The following is a 26,250-nucleotide window of genomic DNA, read 5'->3' on the forward strand; positions in this document are numbered from 1 at the left end:
TCATCAATTTATAATTTGGGGTTTTTTTTTTGCCTTTGTTGAATGAGTTATTCTGCTATAGGGTTTGTTGAATAATAAACCTAATTCAGTTACTAAATGACGGAAAAAAAAACCCTACCAGTCTATTTTGCATTATGATAAACTAAGACAAATTGACTAGCAGAGAGAGACCCTTTTTCATTGTTTAATGTGTAACTATTAAAAATGTTGGGAATGAAGAATGGGAAATGGCTCTCACATTTTAATACAGTTATGAATGGAGCATCAAGCTTTGCCCTACGCTATCTCATGGTACATTTCCTGGAGGACATATCCACCTCACTCATATAGCTGCCTAGAATAAAAACAAGATTTCTCATCCCTGACCTGTGATGCACAGCCTCCCTCCCCCTGGTCCTCCTCTCTCCTCCTCCCCCTTCTCCTCTTCTTTCTTCCCTTTTTTTTTCTAGTGTATGTGGAGGATCATGTGTGTGCACATATGTGTGTTGGGGGAAGTCTGCATGCACACAAGTGCACAGTGTGTAGAAGTCAGAGGACAATCTCCGTACTAGCCCTCAGGTGCTGTCCTTGCTTTTTGTATTTTGGGGGTTATTTTGTTTGTTGGTTGATTGGTTTTTATTTATTTAAATTAGAAACAAGCTTCTTTTACATGTCAATCTCAGTTCCCTCTCCCTCCCCTTCTCCCCTGCCCTCCACCAACCCCCTATCCCAACCTCTTTCTGCTCCCCAGGGAGAGTGTCAGGCCTTCCATGGGGGATCTTCAAAGTCTGTCATAGCATTTGGAGCAGGGCCTAGGCCCTCTCCTATGTATCTAGGCTGAGCGAGTATCCCTCTTTGTGGAGTGGGCTCCCAAAGTCCATTCGTGTACTGATCCACTACCAGAGGCCCCATAGATTAACCAGACCTCCAAACTGACACTCTCACTCATGGGGTCTGGAACAGTCCTATACTGGTTTCCCAGCTATCAGTCTAGGGTCCATGAGCAACCCCTTGTTCAGGTCAGCTGTTTCTGTGGGTTTCTCCAGCCTGGTCTTGACCCCTTTGCTCATCACTCCTCCCTCTCTGCAATTGGATTCCAGAGTTCAGTTCAGTGTTTAGCTGTGGGTGTCTGCTTCTGCTTCTATCAGCTACCGGATGAAGGCTCTAGGATGGTGTATCATGTAGTCATCAATCTCAATCTCATTATCGGAGAAGGGCATTTAAGGTAGCTTCTCGACTATTTCTTAGATTTCCTTCTTGCTTTTTGAGACAGTGTCTCACTAGCAGGGTACACACTGGTGAGGCCAGGCTGGTCAGCCTGTGAGCCCCAAGGATCTGCCTGTCTCTGCCTCTCCAGCACTGGGGTTACAAGTGTACACCATCAAGCTCAGTTCTAGGGATCAGACTTGGTCTTCATGACAGCACAGCAAGCATTACTGATGACTTCTCTTGCCTGCCTGACCTGCATCTTCTAAGTAATTTTTTCTCAGAGTTCTTTATTGATAGAGAAGAAACAATAAAAAGATTAAAAAGAGAAACTAACTTTGATTCAGACAGTGTTAGAAATTAACTATTGAAACCTCTATATTCAGTAGTTTTCCTGGAGAAGGTAGAAGACCTACCCATCAAAGTTGTTTTTTTCTAAATTGTTGGTTGTCACCATTAAGAAGAAATATATTGGTGTCTAGTGGGATAAGGTTATAGATTTGGTTAAATATCCCACAATGGGAAGGGCATGCAAAGAATTATCAGGCCAAATGTCAACAGACTGGAGTTAGAGCAATCATGCTTCATACATCCCATGAATTAATTATCAGATCCTTCTAAGAGTTCAAAAACTGAAAGCAGGTCAGGGAGGTTTTATTTGCCTGAGCAAGGTGCTTAGGATGCAGAGGTATTAAGAAGAGGGCAGGGGAGCTCTCAGGGGAGAGGAAAACTGAAAGAGCAGTCACTAGAGCTGATCATGAACCTCTCCTACATGTCTAATGGGCTTAAAAACCAATTACCTACCGGAGCTCTACTAATAGTCTTATTACGTTGTCTTGTCCAAAAAGAATTTGACTTAACCCTCTTCCAATTCATGCTAAAACTCTCCACTAATTTATTTCTGTATAAAAGAAAGTTCATTGAACTTCTTACTCACTTACTCACTTCTTGAAGCTTCTTTTGAGACATTTACATCCAAAACCTCTGAAGTTCCTACTCAGGACACACACACACACACACACACACACACACACACACACACACACACACACACACATCAAACCTTGTCTATAACATTCATATATTATATTTCATTCGCAATTTCACATTACTCACTGAAAATTACATTTGTGTCATTGTTTTGAAACAAGAGACATATCCACCAACTTAATGACAATTCCCACAATCTAGAATCTTGACACCCTGCAGGTCTTGAAAAGTGTCCATGCCAAACTCAGCTACTCAGATCAGCATTTCTTATTTCCTCACACATGGCCCCTAAAAGCCAAGTGTCCAATGCAATAACAATATTGTACTAAAAGTGAGTAACAGTGCAGACCATCAGCTTGGCACTATGTCAGCTATATTATATGATTTATTCTCTAAATGAATGATAGATAATAAGAATGATAGATAATAAGCCTACCTCTGTTGACTATGTGATATACGGAAAATTCTTGTCCATGGGAATGCCTTCTTCCAATGTCATAGCCAAGAGTAATCCCAGGATCTGGGCCCAAATTTATCATATGCCCAAACCTGGGGCTCTGTGGTACTGAGCTTTACTTCTGGGTTACACACAGTTAATCTGGAACTATTTATAACAGCTTCCTGGGCCCTCTGTCTAGGTCTGTTCCTACTTCTATAACAACACCTAAACCTGCAATTTGAAGAAAAAAGAAATTTCTTTCTTATAGCACTTGAGGCTGGGGAGTACAGAATATGTTGCTGGCAGATTCGGTGTCTAGGGAGCGGTGATTCTACAGATGGCGTCCCTGCAAGGCATCAACTTGTAATCGAAAGGTGAACTGGAAGAATCCTGAATCCTGTGGCAGAGGAAAATGGAGGGCGGCAGAGATGACAAGCTCTTTGAATCTTTTATAAAACTCACCAAGCCCATTCAGGAGGTTCTCGTTGCCTCATCATATCTTGATCTCCTCCCAATAGCCCTACCTCTATCACCTTGGCAACTAAAGTTTCAACATATGAATATGAGAGAACACAGGTAACAAACTTTAGAAGGCTAAACTGTAATTCTAAACCCACTTCTCAAAGTTATTTGTCCTGTGCTCGCTTTATCCCACTGAGTATTCTTCATGATTAGTGTTCCACAGGACCTCTTGAGAAAGAAAAACAAATTCTACATCTGCAAGACCTCAGCCAGAAAGACACCTAGAGAGTACCTGACACCTGCAAGTTGTTGACTAAATAATGTGGACCTGTGAGCAAAGGATTTACCTTAACGGGTTCTATAAAGCAGTACGGGTACCACCAGACTTCTGAGACGCCACACATTCTGAGAGTGGAAACATGAGAGCTTCGGGCCTTTGGAGACTCCCTTTCACAGTTGAAACCAAGTAAAAAATTGTCCCTGAACAGCTGCAAAGTATTAAAAGCCATGTGAACCACTTTCTTTCCTCTGAGAACCAAATGCATTAAAATAAATTGCCAAAGGCGATTTGGTGACTTGCAAAGCATGTTGGTCTCCTGTCATCATTGGTTCCCAAAGACCAAACATGAGGTATTACCAGTGAATGGATTCCTCTATCTCCATAACAACTTTCATGCTTCTCAAACTTGCCTGTGTTCCTTACCTTTAGAGTCAATACTTCATTAGGAACACAACTATGAGAATATCTGAGTGGGGGCAAGGCAAAGGCGTGTTAAAAGCATTGCAACCTGCAGGTCATATACACTCTAGGGAAGCCAAAGGGAGCAACTGCAAAATAAAAACAGATGTGAATTTGATATAATTGCAGCCATCCCTTCCAACATGAACAGCACATTCAAATTCACGTTTTCTTTCCACTTGGAGTCAGTTACATCACTGAATTCTTTCAAATAAATGAAAATTTGAGCAGCACTTGCCAGAAAGAATTACAACACGAAACTCCCACATGAATTTTGAAAATGCATTTGCATTTGAATGATGCAAATTGTGATTTGGTATAATCATGTCCACGTTAAGGAGAAATTATGTGAAAAAGCTAACTTCCAGTTAAGTCTACTCCTAGTGCTAATCCTGGTGTGCTAACGTGGTTCTCCGCATCCCATGAGAAGTGGTGCTCAACATAATAAGATACGCGATGATACTGACCCTACCACACTCATTGGTTTCATAAGCAAATCAATGCAGCCAACACATTTGACTATTTCCTATTAATGTAATCTCAAGGATTCCTCATGGACAAAGGCCACTTCTATCCAAGTCGTCTCTGGTTTGCAGGAATAGCATTCTGGAGACATAATATGAATGGCTCTTGCTGATATTCACACATGTTCAGATTATGAATAAGCATGGTAAAAAAATCAGCATTATGAAAAGTCATAACTTTGCTGCAAAAATATTTATCATTTGGCAATCTAACTACAAACAGCTGCGAACAGGTTTCCATATGTTCAGATGCCAACAGGGTAAGAATACAATCAATGTTGTTTGGTCATTTTTAAAATGTTTGATTCATTTAATTTCTAATCGTGTATACCACAATTCAGGAATAGGGGGGAATAAGGTATCTCAATTTTGGAAGAAAATGGAGTTAAATAGCATCTTCCTTTACTTCCTTCTCTGCCCCTACAGCACAGTACTCGCTCCCACCAGGTACTTAAGCTTAGAGTTTCCAAGCATTTTCACAAAATCATAGGTTCTCAGACTTCAAACAATCTTGGAAATATCTACTATTATGCCCCAGCCCCATCCCTAGTCTGAAATTAATTCTTAAATGATAGACAGTAAGTTCACCTCAAGAAAGAGGCAGCTGGACAACTATCACAGTAGGTGGTTAAATGTTCTCTGTGTTTCTACTCAAAACTAGGCTTCCATCAAGAAAACCAGCTTCCACAAAATTTCCAAAATTTCTCAGCATGCTTGGAATATCATACACTGAATCTAGTCATTCTTACAAAAAAGCACTGTATGGCACCCAGTGGGGTCTACGTCCCCAGAGCAAAGCTCCTCACACTCACTGGGCCATTCCTCAAGTGATGGGGAGTGCAGAATCCAGCGTTCCTTCCTCATCCTCTGACGCTCCTTCACAAACTCTCCTCCCTCTACCCATCCCCTTCTGCTTCTGTTTTCTCATTTTCCTTCACTGGCTGTTCCCCTCTCCAACCACCTGTCCTGGATTAACCACCAGTTCCCAATCTCCTAGACAAATTCTTCTTCTGAGCTCCATCCCTACGGAGTCACCAGGCACCAGTACTGAAGGCACCTTTCCCCTGTACTTCCCAACACCGTTAGTGATATGTACCCTCATCAACACAAGACGTGTAGGGATAATGAGAAATTCTCTTTCCCTCTTTCTTGCATTTTTCCAATAAATCTATGTTCCAAAACACTATCAAATCGTTTCCTCTTCCCCATTTGCACTGCTTCCATTCAGGTTGGGAGATTTCCAACAATTGTAGTAATACTCTAAATGAAGGCTCCCAAACTCCAGTTTCATCTCCTACTCCTCACTACAGCAAGAGTAATTATCTCAAGCCACAAGCATGTCTGTGCTGTGTGGGGTTTTTGTTTGTTTGTTTGTTTGTTTTTGTTTTTGTTTTTTTGAGACATGGTTTCTCTGTATTGCGTTGGAGATTGTCCTGGAACCAGCTCTTGAAAACCAGGCTGGCCTCGAACTCACAGAGTTCCACCTGCCTCTGCCTCCTGAGTGCTGAGATTAAAGGCATGGGCCACCAATGCCCAGCTGCTGTACATGTTTTAATCACACTCAAGCTAGCTAACCAATCTTCCTTCTTGTCTTGCACAAGAAATCTATACCAGAGAAGTTTTTTCAGACAAACATAATAAATGTATGTTTTATTGAATTTTATTTTACATATATATTTCTTTTTCTGCATGTTTGTCTGTTCATCATGTGCATGTCTGGTGCTCACAGAGGCCTAAAAAAACACTATACCTTCTGGAACTGGAGTCACAGATGACTGAGAGTCATCATGTGGGCACTGGAACTGAACCAGAGTCCTCTAGAAGAGCAGCCAGTTCTCGTAACCATTGAGCCATCTATCTAGCCCTAAATGTATTTTCTCTAGTAACACACACTCAATAATACTTTATGGTTTTCTTCTGATTTTTAAGATTATAATATAATTACCTCATTTCCCCTTCCCTTTCCTCCCTCAGTCCCTCCTATATACCCCTCCTTGGTCTCTTTCAAATTCATGACCTCTTTTTTTTCATTTATTGTTATGTACAAACACACATACATGTAATATGTATGTATGCATGTATTCCTAAATACATAAGTACAACCTTCTCCGTCTATATAATGTTACTTGTACATGTATGCTTTCAGTGCTTACAATTTGCTATTGGAAAACCAATTGGTGTGCCAGGGAAGACCATATCTCTCACTCCCAGCATTCCTTAGTTGCCTGTAGTTTTTGTCTAGGATTGAGGCCTTCTGGGACCTCCACATTCCATATTAGCATATCCCATCAATATTCTCATTTGGGCAGTCATGGTGTGAGACTTTATAAGTGTAGCTTCTGACATTCCTAGGAGACTCAATCTCACTGTGAAGCCCCAGTTCCTTTGGCTCTGACAATCTTTTTGCAAGATTTTCTACACTGATCCTGAGCTTTGGGTATTGTATATTGTATTGTATATGTATCCATTGGGACTAAGCTGCATTGTGAACATTTGTGGTTTTCTGTAATGTGTGGACTATTGGTTGCTTCCCTCCTTTGGAAGCTTGCATGGTGTCTTCTGGTACCATGAAAGCTAGTTCACAAGGAGGGAGGAGGCTTTAAGTCAGTTCCAGATCATAGGTTCTGAGCCTCAAGACTGAAGTGCATGCTGTCCTCAGCAAAATGGACTTACTGTCCACCTCTGAGGGACAATCAGGAGCAACAGCAACAGCCTATAATGTTTTGGGAGTCTCTTGGACAACCCTAACCTGCAACTCAAAAGAGGGCTTTACGTGCCTGGTCTAGGAATTTTTGTCAGTTAGAGTTTTTGTTAGATGGTCTATGGCTCTTGAAGGGAACATGTCTGTCCAGATGGTAAATTTTCACTTAAACTACATATGTGTATTTATACACCTACTTACATGTATTGTGTGTATTTTAGGTACACAACCATATTCTTATTAGCAGAAGTTTGAGTCAAATAAAAGAAGCAATATTTAGAGAGGAAGATGGGCAGCTTCACAAAGCACTTCTACACAGCTCATCAGCTCTAAGCTGTTATTGACAATAAATGTGGAAGAAACTACAACATGAGAAGAAAAGGTTTAAAAGGTCCCATAAAATATTTGTTTACCTAAATAAAATGTTTTTTCAGACCCTCATACTTGGATAAAATCAAAGGGACATGTCCTGAAATCCCTTTAGGGTTTTTAAAAAGAAGTTAAACTTCCATCCCCGCCATGATTAATAAGCCTGTGGTATTTTTAGGGCTGCCTACCCACATGAATGACAGGACTTTCTGACAGAGTTCTCTATGGGCACAAATGCACAGGAGGAGAAAGTTTGGAGAGGATTGTGATTCGGTGACTGAAGCAAACATTTACAGCATTTTCTCATGAGAGCAGATAACTTCCATAACGTGTGAACTGTCTCTTTTATGAACAGGTTCACCGTGGAGGGAGGGGGAAACAGGTCAGTTCGTCTTCAGTAACTTTTGTGGGATAAAGACTCCCTAAGTGTCTTTGTGTCGTATTGCTGTGAAGAGAAACCATGACCAAACAACTCTTATAGAAAGAGCCATTTAATTGGGGACTTTCTTATAATTTCAGACAGTCCATTATCATCATGGCAGGCAGGCAGGGTGGTGCTGAAAAGTAGCTGAGAGCTCACATCTGTTCAGCAGGTTGCAAGCAGAGAGAAAGAGGGAGAGTGGCCCTGGTGTGGCTTTTTGAAACCTCAAATCCCACCCTAGTGACACAGCTCCTCCAACAAGGCCACACCTTCTAATCTTTCCAAAAAAGTTAGTGGGGGACCAAGCATTCAAACATTTGAGAGGGGGCCACTGTCATTCAAGACCACAATAAATAAACACTCCTTTTCTTGGCTCTTGTAGTTTTCAAGAAACACACATCAAGACACAACTAACTAACGAATGTTTTCATAAGTCCCCAAATAAAATACTTCAGGTATGTTAATTTGACCAAATTCACTTAGCAAATCAGTATGACAGATTGTACTATGCAAGAGATGGTAAGCAAACTTTCAGTTTTTTGCAGGAGTGTGTGAGCACGTGTGTGAGTGTGTGAGTGTGTGTGTGTGTGTGTGTGTGTGTGTGTGTGTGTGTGCAAGGACGCTACAGGAAAACATTTGGGTGTCTTCTTCAATCACTTTTTGGTTTTTAAGAAGGGTCCCCCACTTAATATGGCCTTCAATAATTCAACTAGACTGGATAACCAGAAAGAGGCCCAGGAACCCTCCTCTTAGCTTTCCCAGAGCTGCAATCCCAGGAAAGCACTGTGGGTTCTAAGAGTCCAAGATGATGTGTTCATGTTTGTACAGCAAGCACATTCTTGAGTCATGGCCCTGGCCCTCATCTATTTCGCTTTTTCTAAGATCCAAAATACGTTCTCATCTGCCATGAAATAAAATTAAACAGAAATCTCTTTTAATTTTTAAATTTAACTTTGAACTGTCATGAGCCCTGAAATTAAAGAACAAAACACTAAGTTGCAACAATCAAATTACTCCAGGCCTCAGGTCCAGTGTGGCTTCTACTTTGAAATGAGCTACCATGAACTCTAGAAATACAAAGTACTGTTCTTGTATGGCTGTGAGTCTCTTTGTGAAGCAGTCAGCATCCTTTTCTGCATCCCAAACCAGAAGCTGTTTGGTTTAAAGTTGCCTGTTCTCTGTCAGCCTCTCCTGCCTGGAGACATTATCAAATGCTGGAGGGAATCTGCAAGCCCATTCATCAGTGTGCCCCATAGCCCCTGAGGAAACTTACTCATCAGTGTGCCCCATAGCCCCTGAGGAAACTCATGCTTACTCTGTGTAGGTTAAGACAGTTGTTTCCAAGTGGGTGTATGAACAAATATTATTTGACTTGAATTTTTATGCTTGTGTGGAAAACAAAACAGAACACTAACTTATGGTCACATCATAGTCCGGGGAGAGAAACAGTATAGATACGTTCATGGCCAAGTCACTGCCCTATTTGACAACATAAATATGGGAATTAGGATCAAAATTATATAGAAAAATGAGATGAGATTCTTCTTTTTAAAATGAAAAATAATTTGACATGTTTTTATTCTAGCTTCTGCCATTAAATTTATAGCCTCTCCAAGAACTTGGAGACTATTTCATGTAAAAGAGAAACCTTTAAAAGAATGGAAAGGGAAAAGAGGGAACTGCATTCCTAAACATGACACTAAACATCAGTCCCCTATCTAAATGCCACAATCAGGTCAGGGCAATCTCTCCATGATGGATTAAAACAAAAATAAGACTTGTAAATGAAAAAGAGCATCCTCAGAAGATATGCTAACGAAAGATTAACTTATGAAATGCTAGTAAGATAGGAGAGGAAATGATAAAAAAAATAGACCATATCTCTAGGCTGCACCAAAGAGATAACAATGTATTATAAGACATGAATTATTATGTTTCCTTTATAAATATATATATATATGTGTGTGTGTGTGTGTGTGTGTGTGTGTGTGTGTGTGTGTGTGTGTGTGTTGTCCTATTTTTGGTGCTTATAGCACATATTTTAAAGACCTCAAAATGGCACTGATTGTGGTGGACACTTTGACTTCACCCTTCTAACAAGACCTGTAGTTCACTGGTTAAAGATTCATTTCCATTTCAGCTCTTGGCTTAAGGGCCCTAATATCATATATGTCAACCCAGGGCTATATAGCACGTTAACTGAAAATGTCAAAAGTGTAATTCTTCATTACAGCAGAAATAGGATTATAAAAATTAGATCTTTCAATTACAAATGACATTTACCAGTTTAATCAAGGTTAGTCTCATATTCAGCTGAGGTCAGAGGTTGAATGAGAATGATACCTCTATCAGAATAACTCTGGCATAGGTCGCACAGAGAACTGTTGCCTGTATCTTTAAGAAACATTTCCGTTTTCCTATTCCCAAGTAGCTGTGATAATAGCAACATTTTATAGTTGGTTTTCAGTGTACAGATAAAGTGTCCAACTCCTGGTGATTGAAATAAAGGCCTCCCTAAACATGAATACAAGTTAGATATCATGCATTTGGACCTTGGCTGTTGCAGACACGGCCTAACCTTATTAAACACCAGTTTTTTTTCAATTGTAAGATGGATAGTTACTATCTAGACACTAGGTTGTTGTGTATCAGATGATGAAAATGATGGCAATAAAAATGAAGAATTTTTTCAAAATCATAGACAGCTGAGACTTGGAAGAATTTGACTCAGTTTCTTTCAGTCCTAAACTGTCTAATTCCTAAAACCGACCACAGGCACACAAAACAGTGAGGAAGCATAAGCATAGTGACTTGGGGAAAAAGTAATCTGAACACTCAAGAGGATGGAGCATTCAAGCCCAGCCTGGACCCCAGTGTGAGATCCTCAATAATAAATAAATAAATAAATAAATAAATAAATAAATAAATTCTGCTTGAATCTCACATTTGTAGGAGATTCCAGGTGTGACAAATTGATTGTTTATCTGGACATCAGGAAAGGTAATATTTTCTAGCTAACAATGTTTGATGCATTATTAAACTTTTTTAAAAGTGTCTCACAAAAAAATGAAACAGAAAATAATTCTAAACAAATCTACATAAACCAACAGTTTATCATAGAGATGGAGTTACACTGCAAGAGGGTTAAGATGGAGGATCCTGGTGCTTGGTTATAGATTGGACAAGAACAGTAGGCTGTTGAAGTGACCAGTCTACACCACCTGGCATATGTTGAGTTGACATTCAATATGTATTTTTAATAGAATTGGGTTGAATTGGATTGAATTGAATTATACTATTTCTGTGATCTTCATCTACAATTCACAAATGTTGCACTCTTGCCTGGTTTCTCCTGAGTGTTCAACATCTCACAATGTTTAATGTACAGAGATCAGACATATCAACTCAAGAAAAACAGAAATGCTCCACACTAAAAGATATATAGGTTGCTTTCAGTGTTTTTGTTTAATAAATGAGACAGTACAAGTTGTCTGAGATATGTATTACTACTCGACACCAATGCAGACTTCATACAGACATCCCAACTTCACTATAGAACCCAGAAACAAGCTTGTGGTGATTTGCTTTGAAAGAAGGTTGCTAGAATCAAAGTTTGATGTTGCAGAAGGTAAGATAACCTCAAGGCTACTCAACCTTTAAGCTGCATCAGAGAAGTACATAGGTTATAGTTGGCCTTCCTTCTGAAAAAACAAAAAACAAACAAAAAAACCCTGCTGTTTGCAAAGTGCCTCTCTAAGGGGTTTTCTAACTCCCACTTCCTTGTTTGATTGCTGATTCTACAGTTACTTTTCTAAGCCATAGAGAATTCTGTCCTGCCACTGTCTGATTTCTCTTTATTTCCCTCCAAGTTCGGCATTTGCTTTGTAGCCCATTGCCTTGACAGCTCTTGACAGTTCTTTGCCCTGATATAAGACCTCAACTTATCAATCTACCTTCTGTGCCTAAACATGGGTCAACAGGTACTAGTGGGTAAAACTTGACAACCAATCTTGGTTTGTATGTATATAAATCATGGTATTGTTGACCCCTAACAAAGTAACAAAACTTAATCACCTCTTTTTTTTTTTTTTAACTAACTCAACAATGGTATTTCAGGACTTTTCCTTTCTCCTTAAACTTCTCATCTGTTCTTTCCTTCTAAAAAGTGGCCTGACTGTAGAAGCTGTTTAAAGGAACACAAAGACCAGCTCATTTACTTCCCCTTCATTTATAATCACTAAGATATTTCAGTATTTTTTAGATATCAGGTGTGTCATGCATTCCTTATTTTAACAAATATCTATATCACTCTTTCTATGTTCCTAGAATAGTCAAATTGATCATATTATAATCAAGGCTTCATTACCAGAATTTTATACATAATAATTCATTTCATTCTCATATGAGCATTATGAGGCCCATATTATTGTCACTCTTACTATTGATATACCTGAAACATACATAGTTAGGTTAACTAACCAAAGTCATCATATAAGTGACCTCCTCAAAAGTATATGCTCTCTTTTTAGGATTTATTTTGATTTTTTTAATTATATGTATAGGGAGTTGTGTATGTGACTGAAAACAGTGTCTGTGGAGTCCAGAAGAAGACATTGGATATTCTGGAGCTGGAGTTTCAGGAGATAGTAAGACATCCAATAAGGGTGATTATATTTGAACTTGGATGCTACTTAAATCAGTTCATGTTTTAACCACCGAGACATCTCTCCATGTGCTCTTGGCCTTGTTTCTCTGTGGCCTTGTATCATGGTTTATGTAGTATTTGTATAGACATAGTATATTGGGTTATGAAAAAATTACAATATTGGAATTCTGCTCCTTACTTTATACTGAGAGCTAAGATGTAGAGGGGTCCCGTAGGTCCCCCAAGCTTGCCTCTGGAGAGAAGAAAGGCTAGGATTGGAATCAAGTCTCTAGAGCTTTGCCTGCTGCTCCACATAAGGTTAATCCCCTCGGTGTGCTCTTCACCCTAATCCACCCTGCATTCCCAAGAACCTCTGTCCTACAGCCTCAGCATGTATCTCTAGTAACGATTAATAGGCACAAGGTTTTCCCATCTCAGAAAGGAAGCCCATTTCTTCCTGCTTAACTTTCATAACATCTCTATAGTCTGTGGTTAGAGCTCTGGTCTAGTTTTCTTACCCAACGTTTAGAGCAGTGACAGACATGCAGCAGAAACATAATAATTACCATGGAGTGGACAGATAAGTAGACCTTAGGAAAAGGGATAAATTGGAGCTTGGCCATATGACTCAAGTTAGCTCACCCCAGAAACTATAAAATATTTGACACATGAATTTGTTCAAAAACTTTTCAAACTAATTTCCATTTTGAAAAAGGTGGTACAAAGTCAGAATTGTCTCCATGTCCTTCCTGTAAATCAACCCAAAGTATCAAGGAAAGTAAGAAATAAATTCATAGATTCTTCTGAACAATAGTTATAACTAAGTCCAAATGAAATGTTAATTAAAAACCTCCAAACCACAGAGGAAAATTTTTCCTCACAATGACTACACATCTGAGGAAAAGAACACACTGTCCAGGTCAACAACCCCACCACTAGGCATTTATTCAAAAGAAATGAAATTGGTGTCCCAAAGTGATGCCTGAACCTCCATGTCCATTGTAGCATTAGTCATAGCAGTCAGGATAAGGAATCATCCTAAAAACCCATCAATGGATGAGCTGGTAAAGAATATGACATATGGATTTGGTTCATCCTTTAAAAAGATAGAAATTCTGTTGCTTGCAAAAGCATGAATAAAAGTAAGCTCAAAACATAAAGACAAATATGGAATGATATCAAGTAACCGCAGAGTCCCAAATGTTAAATTTATAACAATAGAAGGCAAATGGTGATCTGCAGAAACTCAGAGCTGGAGAAAATGGGAACATGTTGGTCAAAGAAAAACCTTCCAGTCTTCAAATGAACATATTCTGGAGATTAAATGTATATAAGAGTAATGACCTCCCTCTCCCTGGGGAGAAGAAATGGTATTGGATAGGTACGTTGTTAGTGGGGGCCAGGGGAGGATCGGAGAGAGAGAGGAATGGGAATTGACATGTAAAACAATCTTGTTTCTAATTTAATAAAAAATTAAAAAAGAATAAATGCATTAATTAGTTTGACTTCTGTCATCACTATAAAATGTGTAAATATAAGTATCCCATTACACATCTTAACTATATCCAATCTACATTTGTTAATTGAATCTTTAGCAAAATAAAAACAATGTCTTTTAAAAGCAACACTGTGATTCAGCACCAAATGAAAACTTATCCTGTAAAAAAAAAATGACATTTAAACAGAGTAGCTGTGGGTAAATTTTGTATTTGTGAACCTGGTGATCACCTTAGGAGGCTATGCTTATTCTAAAACAATAAATCACCTGTTGCAGGAACCTAAGCAGATGATGGCGTCTTCCACTGGTTCCTGAGAAACATGCCAATGGACATTTCCCACACATACTAAGCAATGCAAGCAAAAGGAAAGGAGTTGCCAGTCTATGAAGTAGATGAGAAAACTATCAAAACATCCAAAGACTGACAAGACAACACACTTAAAGATAACTTACGTTATCTTTAAAACTTACGATGCAATTTCATAAGAAACATTTTTGTTCTTCTCTAGCATTATACATAAAAAAAAATTTCCTAAAGTTAATGGCATCGATCTCCTGTAACCAGACAAGAATTTCAGCGGAGGGATTGGGATACCAACCCAGCCTCAAAACCTTCAACCTACAATTTCTCCTGCCTACAAGATGTGCTATGGTAAAGTTAGTACAGAAATTGGGGGAGTGGCCAACCAATGTCTGGTCCAGATTAAGACACATGCCATGAGACGGAACCCACCCCTGACATGGCCTGGAGGACCAGGAGCCAAAAGCTGGATAGTCCAGAGACCTAGGATAGAATCAGACAACTAGGGAAAAATGAAATGATTCCTGATGATATTCTGTTATACTCACAGACAGAAGGCTAACTTAATCATCATCAAAAAGGCTTCACCCAGCAACTGATGGAAACAGATGCAGAGACTCGCAGCCAAACATTAGGCAGAGCTCTGGGAAGGGGAGAAGGATTGTAGGAGCCGGAAGGGACAAGGACACAACAATAAAACCCACTGAATCAACTGGCCTGGGCTCACAGGGGCTCCCAGGGGCTCCCAGGGGCTCCCAGGGGCTCACAGGGGCTCCCAGGGGCTCCCAGGGGCTCACAGGGGCTCACAGGGGCTCACAGGGACTGAAACAATAATCATGGAACCTGCATGGGTCTGGCCTAGGTCCTCTGCTATCTATGCTATGGTTGTGTAGGTTGATCTTCTTGTGGGACTCCTAACAGTGGGAGAGGGAGCTGTCTCTGACTCTTTTGTCTGCTTTGGGGAACCTTTTCCTCCCACTGGGTCCCTTCATCCAGCCTCAGTACAAGAGGAAGTACCTAGTCTTATTGCAACTTGGTATGCCATGTTTGGTTGATAACCCTGGGAGGCCTCCTGCACTTTTCTAAAGGAAAAATAGAGGAGGAGCGGATGGGGAGGAATTGGGGGGAAAAGGAGGGGATAAACTTCGGTAGCAATGAAATATATGACAGAAAAAAAGATTGATGGCATCATAAAATTATACTTAAAAATAAAGATGTCAGGGAAACTAGGGAAAAAGTTTACTTTAAATAAAAATACAAAAGCAGGATAAAAAATTATAAAGAGAGTCATATCTTTTAGAATAGTTTGGGAAAAGTACAAGTAAAACCATTAAAATTTTCAGTCCACAAAATGAGATAGTAGTTAATTCTTATTTTCTTCTTCATTTATATGTTTTCCAAATTATTGTCAAAACAATGTGTTAAACTAATATTTATTTAAAATGTCCTCCAGGTACCTATAATCTGTTACACGCTTTATTGTCATTATTTTCCAAGTCTCTTTATATTTCATGTATTTAGTACATTCTATAGACACAAAAGTTTTAAATTCTATCTCTTGCCTCATTTCCTGGATTGAACTAAAGAATTTGATCAACCCAATGTTTCTATATTCTTCACACTTTCACAATGGTGAATGCAATTTTCTCACCTTTTACTATTTTGGCCACAAATGCCTCACTTGAATTTTTAAGTTTGTACATGAGTACTTAATTTACATTTTACAGTATTTCCATTGGGCTCCTTGTCAGTCAAAACTGACAGAAAACTTGCCCCAGGCAGCATATCCAGGTAGATGGGACAGTTCCCTGTGAAGGCAAGCTCCATCCTCATGCTCCCATGCATTCTCTGTCTCTCTCAACCTCACTGTTTTAATTTAACATAATGTATTCCAGTGTCATCCATTCTTCTGGAAATTATAGGATTCTAATTTTATAGCCCAACAATAAGCCACATTTCTGATATATTATAGATACTATTCTTGACTTCATATCTTAGCTGTTATAAATAGTGCTGCAGCAAAAACAGGGGTTCAAATATCTTCTTTCCTTTGGATATATATCAAGTAATGAAACTTCTGAGAAAATGGTGGTCTATCTCTAGTTCAGTGAGAAGCTCCTCACTGTTTTCCATGACCAACTCATCTTTCTTAGGGCCTTTGCTTGTTTTGAGTTTATCAACATACCCAAGGCTCTTCTGAGAGCAGGCCTATGGGAGACCATGTGTATTTCCAAGAATTTTTAATGTATCTTGACTTCTGTATAAAAAAACCTAAATATAAAAACATGTTTTCCTGGGTATATTAGTGGTCCAGTTCCTTTAAGTCAACACTTTTGTAATTTTGGACACTCAGATGGTAACTTTGATATCAAACACTAGCATATCATATTCATATTCACACAAATGAATGAGAAAAGTGTTCAATTGGAGGCTCCGGCTCACACCTGCATGGTCTGGGAAGCCCCATTACTGTCTCTCTTTTGCTCCAAACCCCGCCTCCTCAAAGAGTCTCCAAAAAAGGAAAGGCAACGAAAAGCCCATTTCAGAATTCTTAGTGGCTATTGCAGCTTCCTCCCCTGAATTTGCCCACTGCTCAAGTCCCTGCCTAAGTGCTAAGCTTTTGACCATACTTGGGCACAAACCCAGCTTGTGGCAATATGTCATCACCCCTCACCTACAACCTATAAAATCTCCCTGCTTTAGTTCAGGGGCACAATTTCTCTGGCCTCAATCTCTGGGACAGAAGAAGCCACCCAGGACTCACTTTGTTCAATATATCTGTTGTAATACTTTTTCAGTTGAGCTTTATCTGGCTTACTGCATCAGTGGAGAAACTTATTATGGAGCAGGGGACAGGGGAACAGAAAGCCTATTAGAAAGCAGACCATAGGAATGAAATAGAAATAAGAAAACATTGCAGGAGTCTCTGCAACCTCCATGGCAGCAGAGTACCAATCCACGGGAAGCAAAAAGGCATTTCAGTTCACCACAACGAAGTAACCAATATTTGGTTCAAACTTCAGGAATCGAACCCCAAGTAGTTTTTTTTGTTTGTTTTATTTTCTTTGGGCTTTTTTGTTTCTTTGTTTGTGGTTTTATTTTGTTTAGGCATATTTAAACACAGCACAGTTTGGTGAAAACATATTCTGGTGATAATTAACTCAATCCCACATGCACAACAAAGCACATATAAATCTCTAGGAGGAACAAAGTAGGCTAAATAAAGATCAGACACTGAAACTCTTTGTAAAGTATGTTTGACCCCTCCCATAAAGACAGGTTCTGCAGATTGACTGAGAAAAGCAAACTTATGAAAAGGGTTTGGGAGAGGACCTGATGTGGTACCCAGACACTCAGGATAGTACAAAGGCCACCAGGCTAGAATGCAGGGCTTCTCCCAGCCTTCTGGATGGATAACAGGTCTTGGATTCCTTCCTTGGAAGGAGCAAATCTACAAGCTAACATTCCAGATCTCCCTAGTGCTTGACTTTGAGCACAAGGACCCATGTGCCTCCTACCAAGCATGGCCTGAATTGAGCCTCAGAACCAGAGGGACTTCAGCAAGTTGGGCCCTTGCTAAAGAATGTACCCTCAGGTCCACCTTTATGTCCGCCCTGGCTCCACCTAAGTTTAATTGCACTTCCAAAATCCACCCTCTTCCTCTCGTGTCTCTTTAAATCTGTGCTACTCCCCAAATAGACTATGCAATTGCCATCAGCAGCCTAGGGTTGAAAACAGGAAGTGAAGTGAACCCCAACTTTACATAATTGGGTCCCTCATCAGGTAATACCAACAGAAATATTCCCACAAGCAGCATGTCCAGGTAGGTGAGCCAGGTTCCTTGTGGTTAGCAAACCTCTGACATCATGCCTCATATAATCTCTGTCACTCACAAAATCTGTGGGTGACCATCCTACAAAGGTGGCCAGACTACCAGCATGCCACCAATTGATCCCACAAACAAAGGACTCCATGCCCTAAATTAAATTCTCTTGCTGGTGTCATCAATCAGCCAAGTCTCTCAATTAAAATTTGATTACCAGAAGTGTTGTTTTCACTTTCTTCCCCCTGATAAGTCAATTCGTTTGATGGTGTAATTATAAAATCATTTAAGCACTTAACCTGCAGCCCATAGGCATGTTTAACTTCCTCCTCATACCCTATCCCACTTCTTATTAGTTAAAATCATAAATAAAATCTAGTTTTCATGCTACTCATTCACAATAGAAAAAAGGTGACTGGGTTGGCCTGGGATTGGGGGTCAAGACCTACAGTGCTTAGAGAAATGATTTTCCCAGAGTCTTGAACACACAGGTGTGGTATGATAAGGTGTCACGAAGGAGCTGTCACAGCAGCACAGAGAATAGTTCAAACTAGTGACACCACCCATGAGCACTACACAAGAAGCCTTGTATACAGGACAAATGTGATGGAGGCAGGAAGAGAGTCTGTTGACACTGTCTTGTCAATGCTGCAACTAAGACCTAGACACTGGAACTTCAGAAGCTACCAAAAATAGTAAAATAAGGCTGCATTCCGTTGCTCTGTCATGTGTGAGATGTTCATTAGCATTCATGCAGGCAGGCAGAAAATTACAGGAGAAAGGAAGAAATTACATTCCAAGCTCATCCCCCTCCATGAGCTACAAATTTAGCATCTCAGCACAGGAGGAAACCATACCCTGCTGGCAGCCAACTCATCCTCAACCCAACCCACCATGAAAACCATAGAGAGGGCAAAGGATGCCTGTATCTTTACTGCTGTTGGAATCTCATGAGTATTTGTCAGACATGGGAACAATCCCTGTAAGTGTTACATAAGCTCTCTGTTCACCTGAAGAGCTATGTTCCCTACCTCAAGCCCATTAACGTACTAGAATAGGAGTATGCTGAGTTTCTTTGGTATCCATGCATTAAAATCTGGAGCTATGGGAAAGGGAATAGAAAGACTTCATGACTATGCTCACAGCACCAGTGAACTGGGCTCCATTCACGTCTCAGCCCTAGTTTCTGTGTCACTTTTCAAAAGAGGATGCTCTCTACTTGGTAAGCTGCCTCAGTCTCACATGAGGCTGGACTTGATTTTCATCTTTGAGGTGATGGTACTGCTTCCAACTCTGAAAATTCCCATTTAGCAATGGCATCATGAAACACAGGGATTAAACAAATCCAAATGCCCTAGAGCACAAATGGACTTTGGAAGCCCATTCCCTATGGAGGGAGGGATTCTATTGCAGCCCAGATACAGCAAGGAGGGCCTAGGCCCTTCCCCAAATGATATGACAGACTTTAAAGATCCCTTGTGGAGGGCCTCACTATCCCTGGGGAGGAGTTGGAAGATGGGTTGGGGGAAAAAGAAAACAAAGCCAAATGCTTTACAACATTCTTCAGTGTGTACCATGTAGCCAACTGATCAACAAGGAACAGAGTAGATTGAGGTACATATCTCTTCTTCTTCTTCTTCTTCTTCTTCTTCTTCTTCTTCTTCTTCTTTGCTTAATTGCCCTGATTCTGATGGGATTGTATACATGACAACCTAAAGTCAATGTGTCGAAGGGGGTCAAGTTTTCTTGAATACCCAATACCAGAACTCCAACAACTTCCATATGTATTTGAATGACACATAATGGGAAGAACTCAGGTTTACCTACAGCAGCCTAGACTAATGAATCTGTGACCTAAGTTAGTATTTAATTGTGAACATGTACAGATGAGGGAAAACAAAAGCAACCACATTAAGTATGTGTCTTTGTATTGACTTTCTGTCTCCTGCCTTATATTGGTGCTGGCAAATGACTGGCAACCACTATTGCCACTGTTCGTCAGTACTGACTTATAAAGACAAAGCACAAAACCTTGATACCACTCTCCTTTAATTCTATACATGGACCTATTTTTCCACATAAAACAATAAAAACCACAAAAGATGATGTGGGGTTATATTTAGTCAATTTAAAAAAAAAAGCATTGAACTTGGTGTGATGGTTCCGTGCCTCTGATCCCTGAAGAAAAGAGACTGCCATGAGTGCAAAGCCAGGCTGGGCTACAGCAGGGATGCTGCATCAAAAACACTTGAAAATGAGAGAGATGAGTGACAAAGCTAGCCCTTATCTCTATGTTTTGAATTTACATTGTGTCCTCCACAAACAAAATCATTTCTCCTACAAATAGCATGTGTATGTGTGCCTGTGTATATAATTGTAAAAGAATGTTTTATTGTGATTTTTGCTTGAGTAACTTTTAAGTAGAAATCAAACTTTAAAAATTGCATTTTAACATAATATTTAATGACATAAGCAGATGCATATAAGTAAATACTACACAATTATTTATAACAAAAATAAGACAAACCTTTATGTACATGTAATATTATATTTGTGTCTGCCTTATTAAAAGAAAGTAATTCCAAAATATCAGTTGCCATCCTCTCACGACAGTGGAATTAGGTTAGGAGTAACTTTAAAATTGCTTCTTCATGCTTTTAGAAATTTTCTAAATAGAGTATGTAATTTTTTATAAGCTGAAAAGCCATTCTTGTTAGTTACATATGTTGGCCTTTCCTCCACTTAAGCCTGCATTTTCTTGTCTATCTGCAAGACATTCTATGCCATTAGCTTCCCTTTCTGTCTTCCAGAGTCCTCAAGTCCCATGTTCTAAAATGCTGCTCCCAGAATGTAAATTGAGGGAGCAGGCTGACTTCTGGATGACTCCAGCCCTTCTTGCTACAGGAAGCAGAATGAGTCAGAAGAATTGGCTCCGTGTCCCTATCCTCCTCAAACAGAGACCTTGGAAATGCCACCAAGTTCTCAGGTCTCCCTCTTGCCGTGTATGAACTGTAAGGTTGGGCTGGATGACCCCAGAGACCCAGGCACATGGAAATGTCTGCTTTTCCTTGAGCTCTTTACCCAACTTTAGTAGAGAGCTTAAATTGGCAGGAGTGTGAAATTACTGCAAAGTTCCATTTACAAGGCAAATGATTCTCATTCAACAAGAAGGGAAGAAAGCCAAGAATCATAAATAGCCAGGGGATCTAGCATGCTGTTTTATATCAGAACAAATGTCCCAGGCAAAATATCCATTCCAGATGTAAATCCAACCCAAATATCTACAGGAAGCAAATGGAGTTGGGGGAGCTGAAGAAGTATTTTCAGAAACATGAAATTACATAATGCTCTAAACATAAGTAAGGAGTTAGCAGCCTAACCAAAATTTCAGTTTAATGGAATCTAAATTCATCTGAATAAGGAACTCACATAAACACCTCTAATATTCACAATAATCTAATCTTCATCTGAGAAAATCTAACCATTACTTGGAGGTAATTATTGACATCTAAAGGTCAATTTAAGATGATTTAAGTTCTGCTAAATGGGCATGATATTAAACCACCTCCTAACGGGCTCATCATTATATCCATAGATTAAGGCACCACATTAGAGAAGATTCCAATTTACAATAGATGATGGTCAACACAGAGAGCCACAACTGACCAAGATGCAAAGACTAAGAGACTACCAAAAGTTAAGCCCTAAAAGGAGCTTGAATACCTGATTTCCTCCCTGACAGGCTTAGGGATCATCGTGGAAGACGCAGCAGAAAGAGTGTAAAAGCCAGCAGAGAAGAAGAAGAAGAAGAAGAAGAAGAAGAAGAAGAAGAAGAAGAAGAAGAAGAAGAAGAAGAAGAAGAAGAAGAAGAAGAAGAAGAAGGAGAAGAGCCTTCTGGACATAGGGGGCAGCTGCACATAAGCACTCCATCTTCTATATGGCACTGTCCATGGAAACTATACAAGTCCAAGCCAAACAAAACTCTGGAAGTTCTACTCCTAGCAGAAGAGCTAGTGCAATTGCTAGCTGCAGAGAGTGGAAGGGTCGGTTTCTCTAAGAGTGTAGAATCAGATAAGCCAACTAAGCTTAAATGGAAGGATGCACACCCATAGATATTTGAACAGTACAAATTGGCCTAGAAGTTTTCTTAAAAAGTGGGTGGGAAGGGTAAGGGGACTGGGTATGGGAACAGTGGGAGGAGGGAGAGAGAATGTGATCAAAACTGAAAGGAAGAACTAATTAAAAATCCAACATAAAGATCATGATGGGGAGACCCACAGAGACAGCTGACCTGAGCTTGTGGGAGCTCACGAACTCTGGGTAGACAGCTAGTGAGCCAGCATGGGACCGACCTAGGCCCTCTGCATATGGGTGACAGTTGTGTAGCTTGGTCTTTGGTGGGGCCCCTAGCAGTGGGATCAGGACCTGTCCCCGGTCATGAGCTGGCTCTTTTCTTAGAACCTATTTCCTGTTGTGGGATGCCTTGTTCAGGCTTGATACAGAGGAGAGGAGCTTGGTCCTGCCTCAACTTGATATTCCATGCTTTTTTGATTTCCATGGGAGGACTTATCCCTTCTGAAAAGAGACTGAAGAAGTGTGGATGGGGTAGAGTGTTAGAAGGCAAGTAGAGGGAGGGAACAGGACGGGTGGGGGGGAACTGTGGTTGGTATGTAAAATAAATTTAAAATAATGAATAAAAAATAAAGATTATACAAATAACTCCTGAATTTATTACAAAGGAAATTAAAACCAGACAGTTGAACATACAGTGAAGGAAAAAGCAAAGCAAAAAGGAAGTTCCCCTTTACTCGTAAACCCTTCCACACCACTTCTCCACCTACAGAAACCTATGATCTAAACTCCTTTGTTCTAGATGTACACAGCTTCATGCTGTTCCTAGCTGTCTTTTGCAAGGCACTACAAGAATATCTATAAACATCAGAAGTCTTTGTTCTGTCAAATTTAATGAAAAAAACCTTAACAAATTTCTCACTAAAACTCAAAGTTGCTTTTCAAAGGGAAATCCATTATTTCTATCTCCTAGAACTGATTCTAACCAGTGTTCTCCATATGTACTAATTGTGTTGTCTTTGACATAGCAAGCAAACAGGTCTCAGTTCTAAAGGGAGAGATATCAGGAGAATGGGGGATGCAAACCTGTTTGTTTAGACTCTTCACCAAGTTCAAGTACTCTTTTAAAATGCATCTCTATGGACTCTGCCTCAGGAACCAATACCACAATTCTCCCTGTTCATTCTGAAAGACCTGCAAATGATTCCCAAACAGATCTTGGGGTCTAAAGGAAGAACAAGAGCACTTTGGGCAACCTAAACATGCAAAAATGGCTCTACCAAATTCAAGCCTCCATGGGATTACGTAACTGTATAGTTAACTAGCAAAGCCAATTCTGTGGAGTCAAAAAACTTCAGTGACAATTTTGCAGAGATCTCTAATGCATATAGGACATAGGAAAAAATAATTCAGGGAATAAAATTCAGTTAATCATGTATTTTATATCCTACAAACCATCATAATGGGCATGGAGAAGAGAAATGATTTTATCAGTGGTTGATATCTAACTAGGCTAAGAATCCAATATAGGTTGACTGGTTTAAGTTCATACCATCTAGAAGGTTCTATTAATAGGTCACCCATGCTTTAAAAGGGGAAATCTAATAAACACAAAGGTAATTAGCTTCAACTGCATGGGATCTGGCCTCTCCTTCCCAGTAGCAAAAGGGCTGCAGCATTTCCAGCCTCTGCATTTCTCATTGCATCATTCAGTAAAAAAGAAAACATCTGTTGAAACTCATTCTCACAGACATGCTATAGGCTTTCCCTGTGTGAACGGGGAGTCCAGGTTTTGCTAAGCAGAACAGGCAACAAAAGGCTAAGATGTAACTGAGTCATACAATGTCTTGCCTAGAGAAAACAGTAGTCAGCATTTGGAAGTGCACACCAGCTAAACATCCCTTCTGTGAGTAAGAGAAAGGTGCAGGTGTCAGGTAGAAGGGAAGCGAGAGAGCACTCATCAGGCAGAAAGAAACAAGGCATGGAAAGTTTCTCTAACAGTATAACTGATCATATTCCAACTGGACACTATTAGCTCCTCTCAGCACTATTTGTTCTGGAACAGTGAATCTCCTACGTCATTGCTTTTCAAAGAAAAACCAAATTTTTATTCCATCCTCTCTTCCTTGGAATCCATTTCCCACAGGAGCTATCACAGGTTTACAGCTTGTGCTGGGCATACCAGAAGTGGGTGTGGTGATGTTTTGCCAGGAATCTCATGTGACGTTAAGACTAAGATAAGCTTCATTAGTAGAGAAAGACTGAGATTTCAAATGAGAAGCTCATTTCCATCTCTTCATCTTATGTACTTTTTTTTTACTTCACTTCTGAGTTGTGGACTTGGTGCTTTGCAAGCACTCAAGGACAACACAAAAGTGAAATCAGGATGGATGCTTTCACAGAGTACTCCAAACCATTCCTCTGCTTTCAGTCTAAATAGATAATTAGCCATCCAATTTAAAAGATGTTCTTGAATGAAAATGGCACAGTGTTCCTTGGAAACATGTTTTAAAGTTTAATGATCGTTGCTATCAGCATGACGCTTATGTTGAAAGTAGCAGTGAATTGAATTTCACCCTAAGAATATTTGTTAAATGTAGAGTGCCTACTACGTGGCCATCTCGAAGGCCATACTCATGTGTCTCCATAGAAATGCTCTATAAAGAACTGGACTTTGTAATCCAGAAAATCATAGTTACTTGTACATCAGTTGATCAACACCGTGTTTCCATATTTGAGTAGCTACACTAAGCAAATTGCTAGGAAAACAAATATAAACATTATCCTCGACGCTTTTAATCCCAGAGCTGGTAGACCAGGCAGGAGAAATCACTGCAAGTTCAGGAGAGCTTGAGCTTCACAGAGAGATTCTCTTAAAAAAAAATAAATAAACACTACCCAACCCTGACTCTCTGGGGTACATGTTCTCATTTCACTTTCCTAGGCTTTTGTTGTTCCCATGGTTTTTCCTCTGAGCCTTCTGCTATTTTTTCTCAGTTATGATAAATTGATATCTCAAAATTGAACTCCACAAATAGACACAACCTCTAATGGACTTTAGAAAATTACTAGTTGAGGAGAGGGCTGTTAACAGATCCCTAACCCCAATACTTTTATATTAAGTTGTGTTTGAGTGGAAAAGAAAATAAAATCTAAAACTGAAGAGCCAAGATAATAGATAACAACTAATAACCAGGGACAGACACTTCATATCTTTGTTACTAAGGATGACTAAGCCAATAAATCCCTTAGCTAACACCAGCTGCCCATAATCTAAATATATCAGCAACCATCCCCCAGACTGCAGGGTGCATAAAATTGCTGAGAAGCATTAATTATGTCAAAGCCTATGAAGCCCAAGTTCATGCAGGTTTATACTGAACAGGTTCCAAGACCATCCCAAGCCTCTTAAATGAGATGGAACCTCAGAGAAGGTCTACTATAGATGGCCTTGGGTCTTCTGGATACCAGAATTCCTTTCCAACTCTAGCCAGCAGCAGGGAGCTGAGCAGAGCTCTTGCAAGGATAGTCTAGAAGTGTCTCACAGTGGGAAGCCATTCCTTACACTATGTCAAACCCCCTCTCTGTCATTCCTACCAAAGCATGTCTAATCCCTCTCCCAGTGACAAGCCTTCAAATACAGGAAGAAAGCTATCATGCCCCCTACTACTTGTCATTTACTGTCTTCTTCACAGGGACAGCTTACAGCCTGCATTTATTTTACATCTATCTTTTTTCTTGTCTCATTTCTTAAATAAGTCAAATGATACAAACCCAAACTTAAAAAAAAAAAAAGTTTACCTGCTCCCTTTTCTAGCATGTGTCTTTTTAATTCCAAATACCTATTTCATTTGTTTGTCTCACAGGATCCAACAAATATGTGAACCTGTTCACAGCATAATAAGCACTCAACTTAAGTGTGTGTGTGTGTGTGTGTGTGTGTGTGTGTGTGTCCTGATTCAGGGTTTATACTGCTTTGTGTTGGTTTAAATGATGTTTTGGTGATTTCCTCTCCCTTTGAGTCTTTGGAGTCAGTCTCCTCCATTTAGTTCTTCTTGCCTTGTGGATTAAGGTCAGGTGAC

Source organism: Cricetulus griseus (assembly GCF_003668045.3).
Source record: "Cricetulus griseus strain 17A/GY chromosome 1 unlocalized genomic scaffold, alternate assembly CriGri-PICRH-1.0 chr1_1, whole genome shotgun sequence".
NCBI lineage: Eukaryota > Metazoa > Chordata > Mammalia > Rodentia > Cricetidae > Cricetulus > Cricetulus griseus.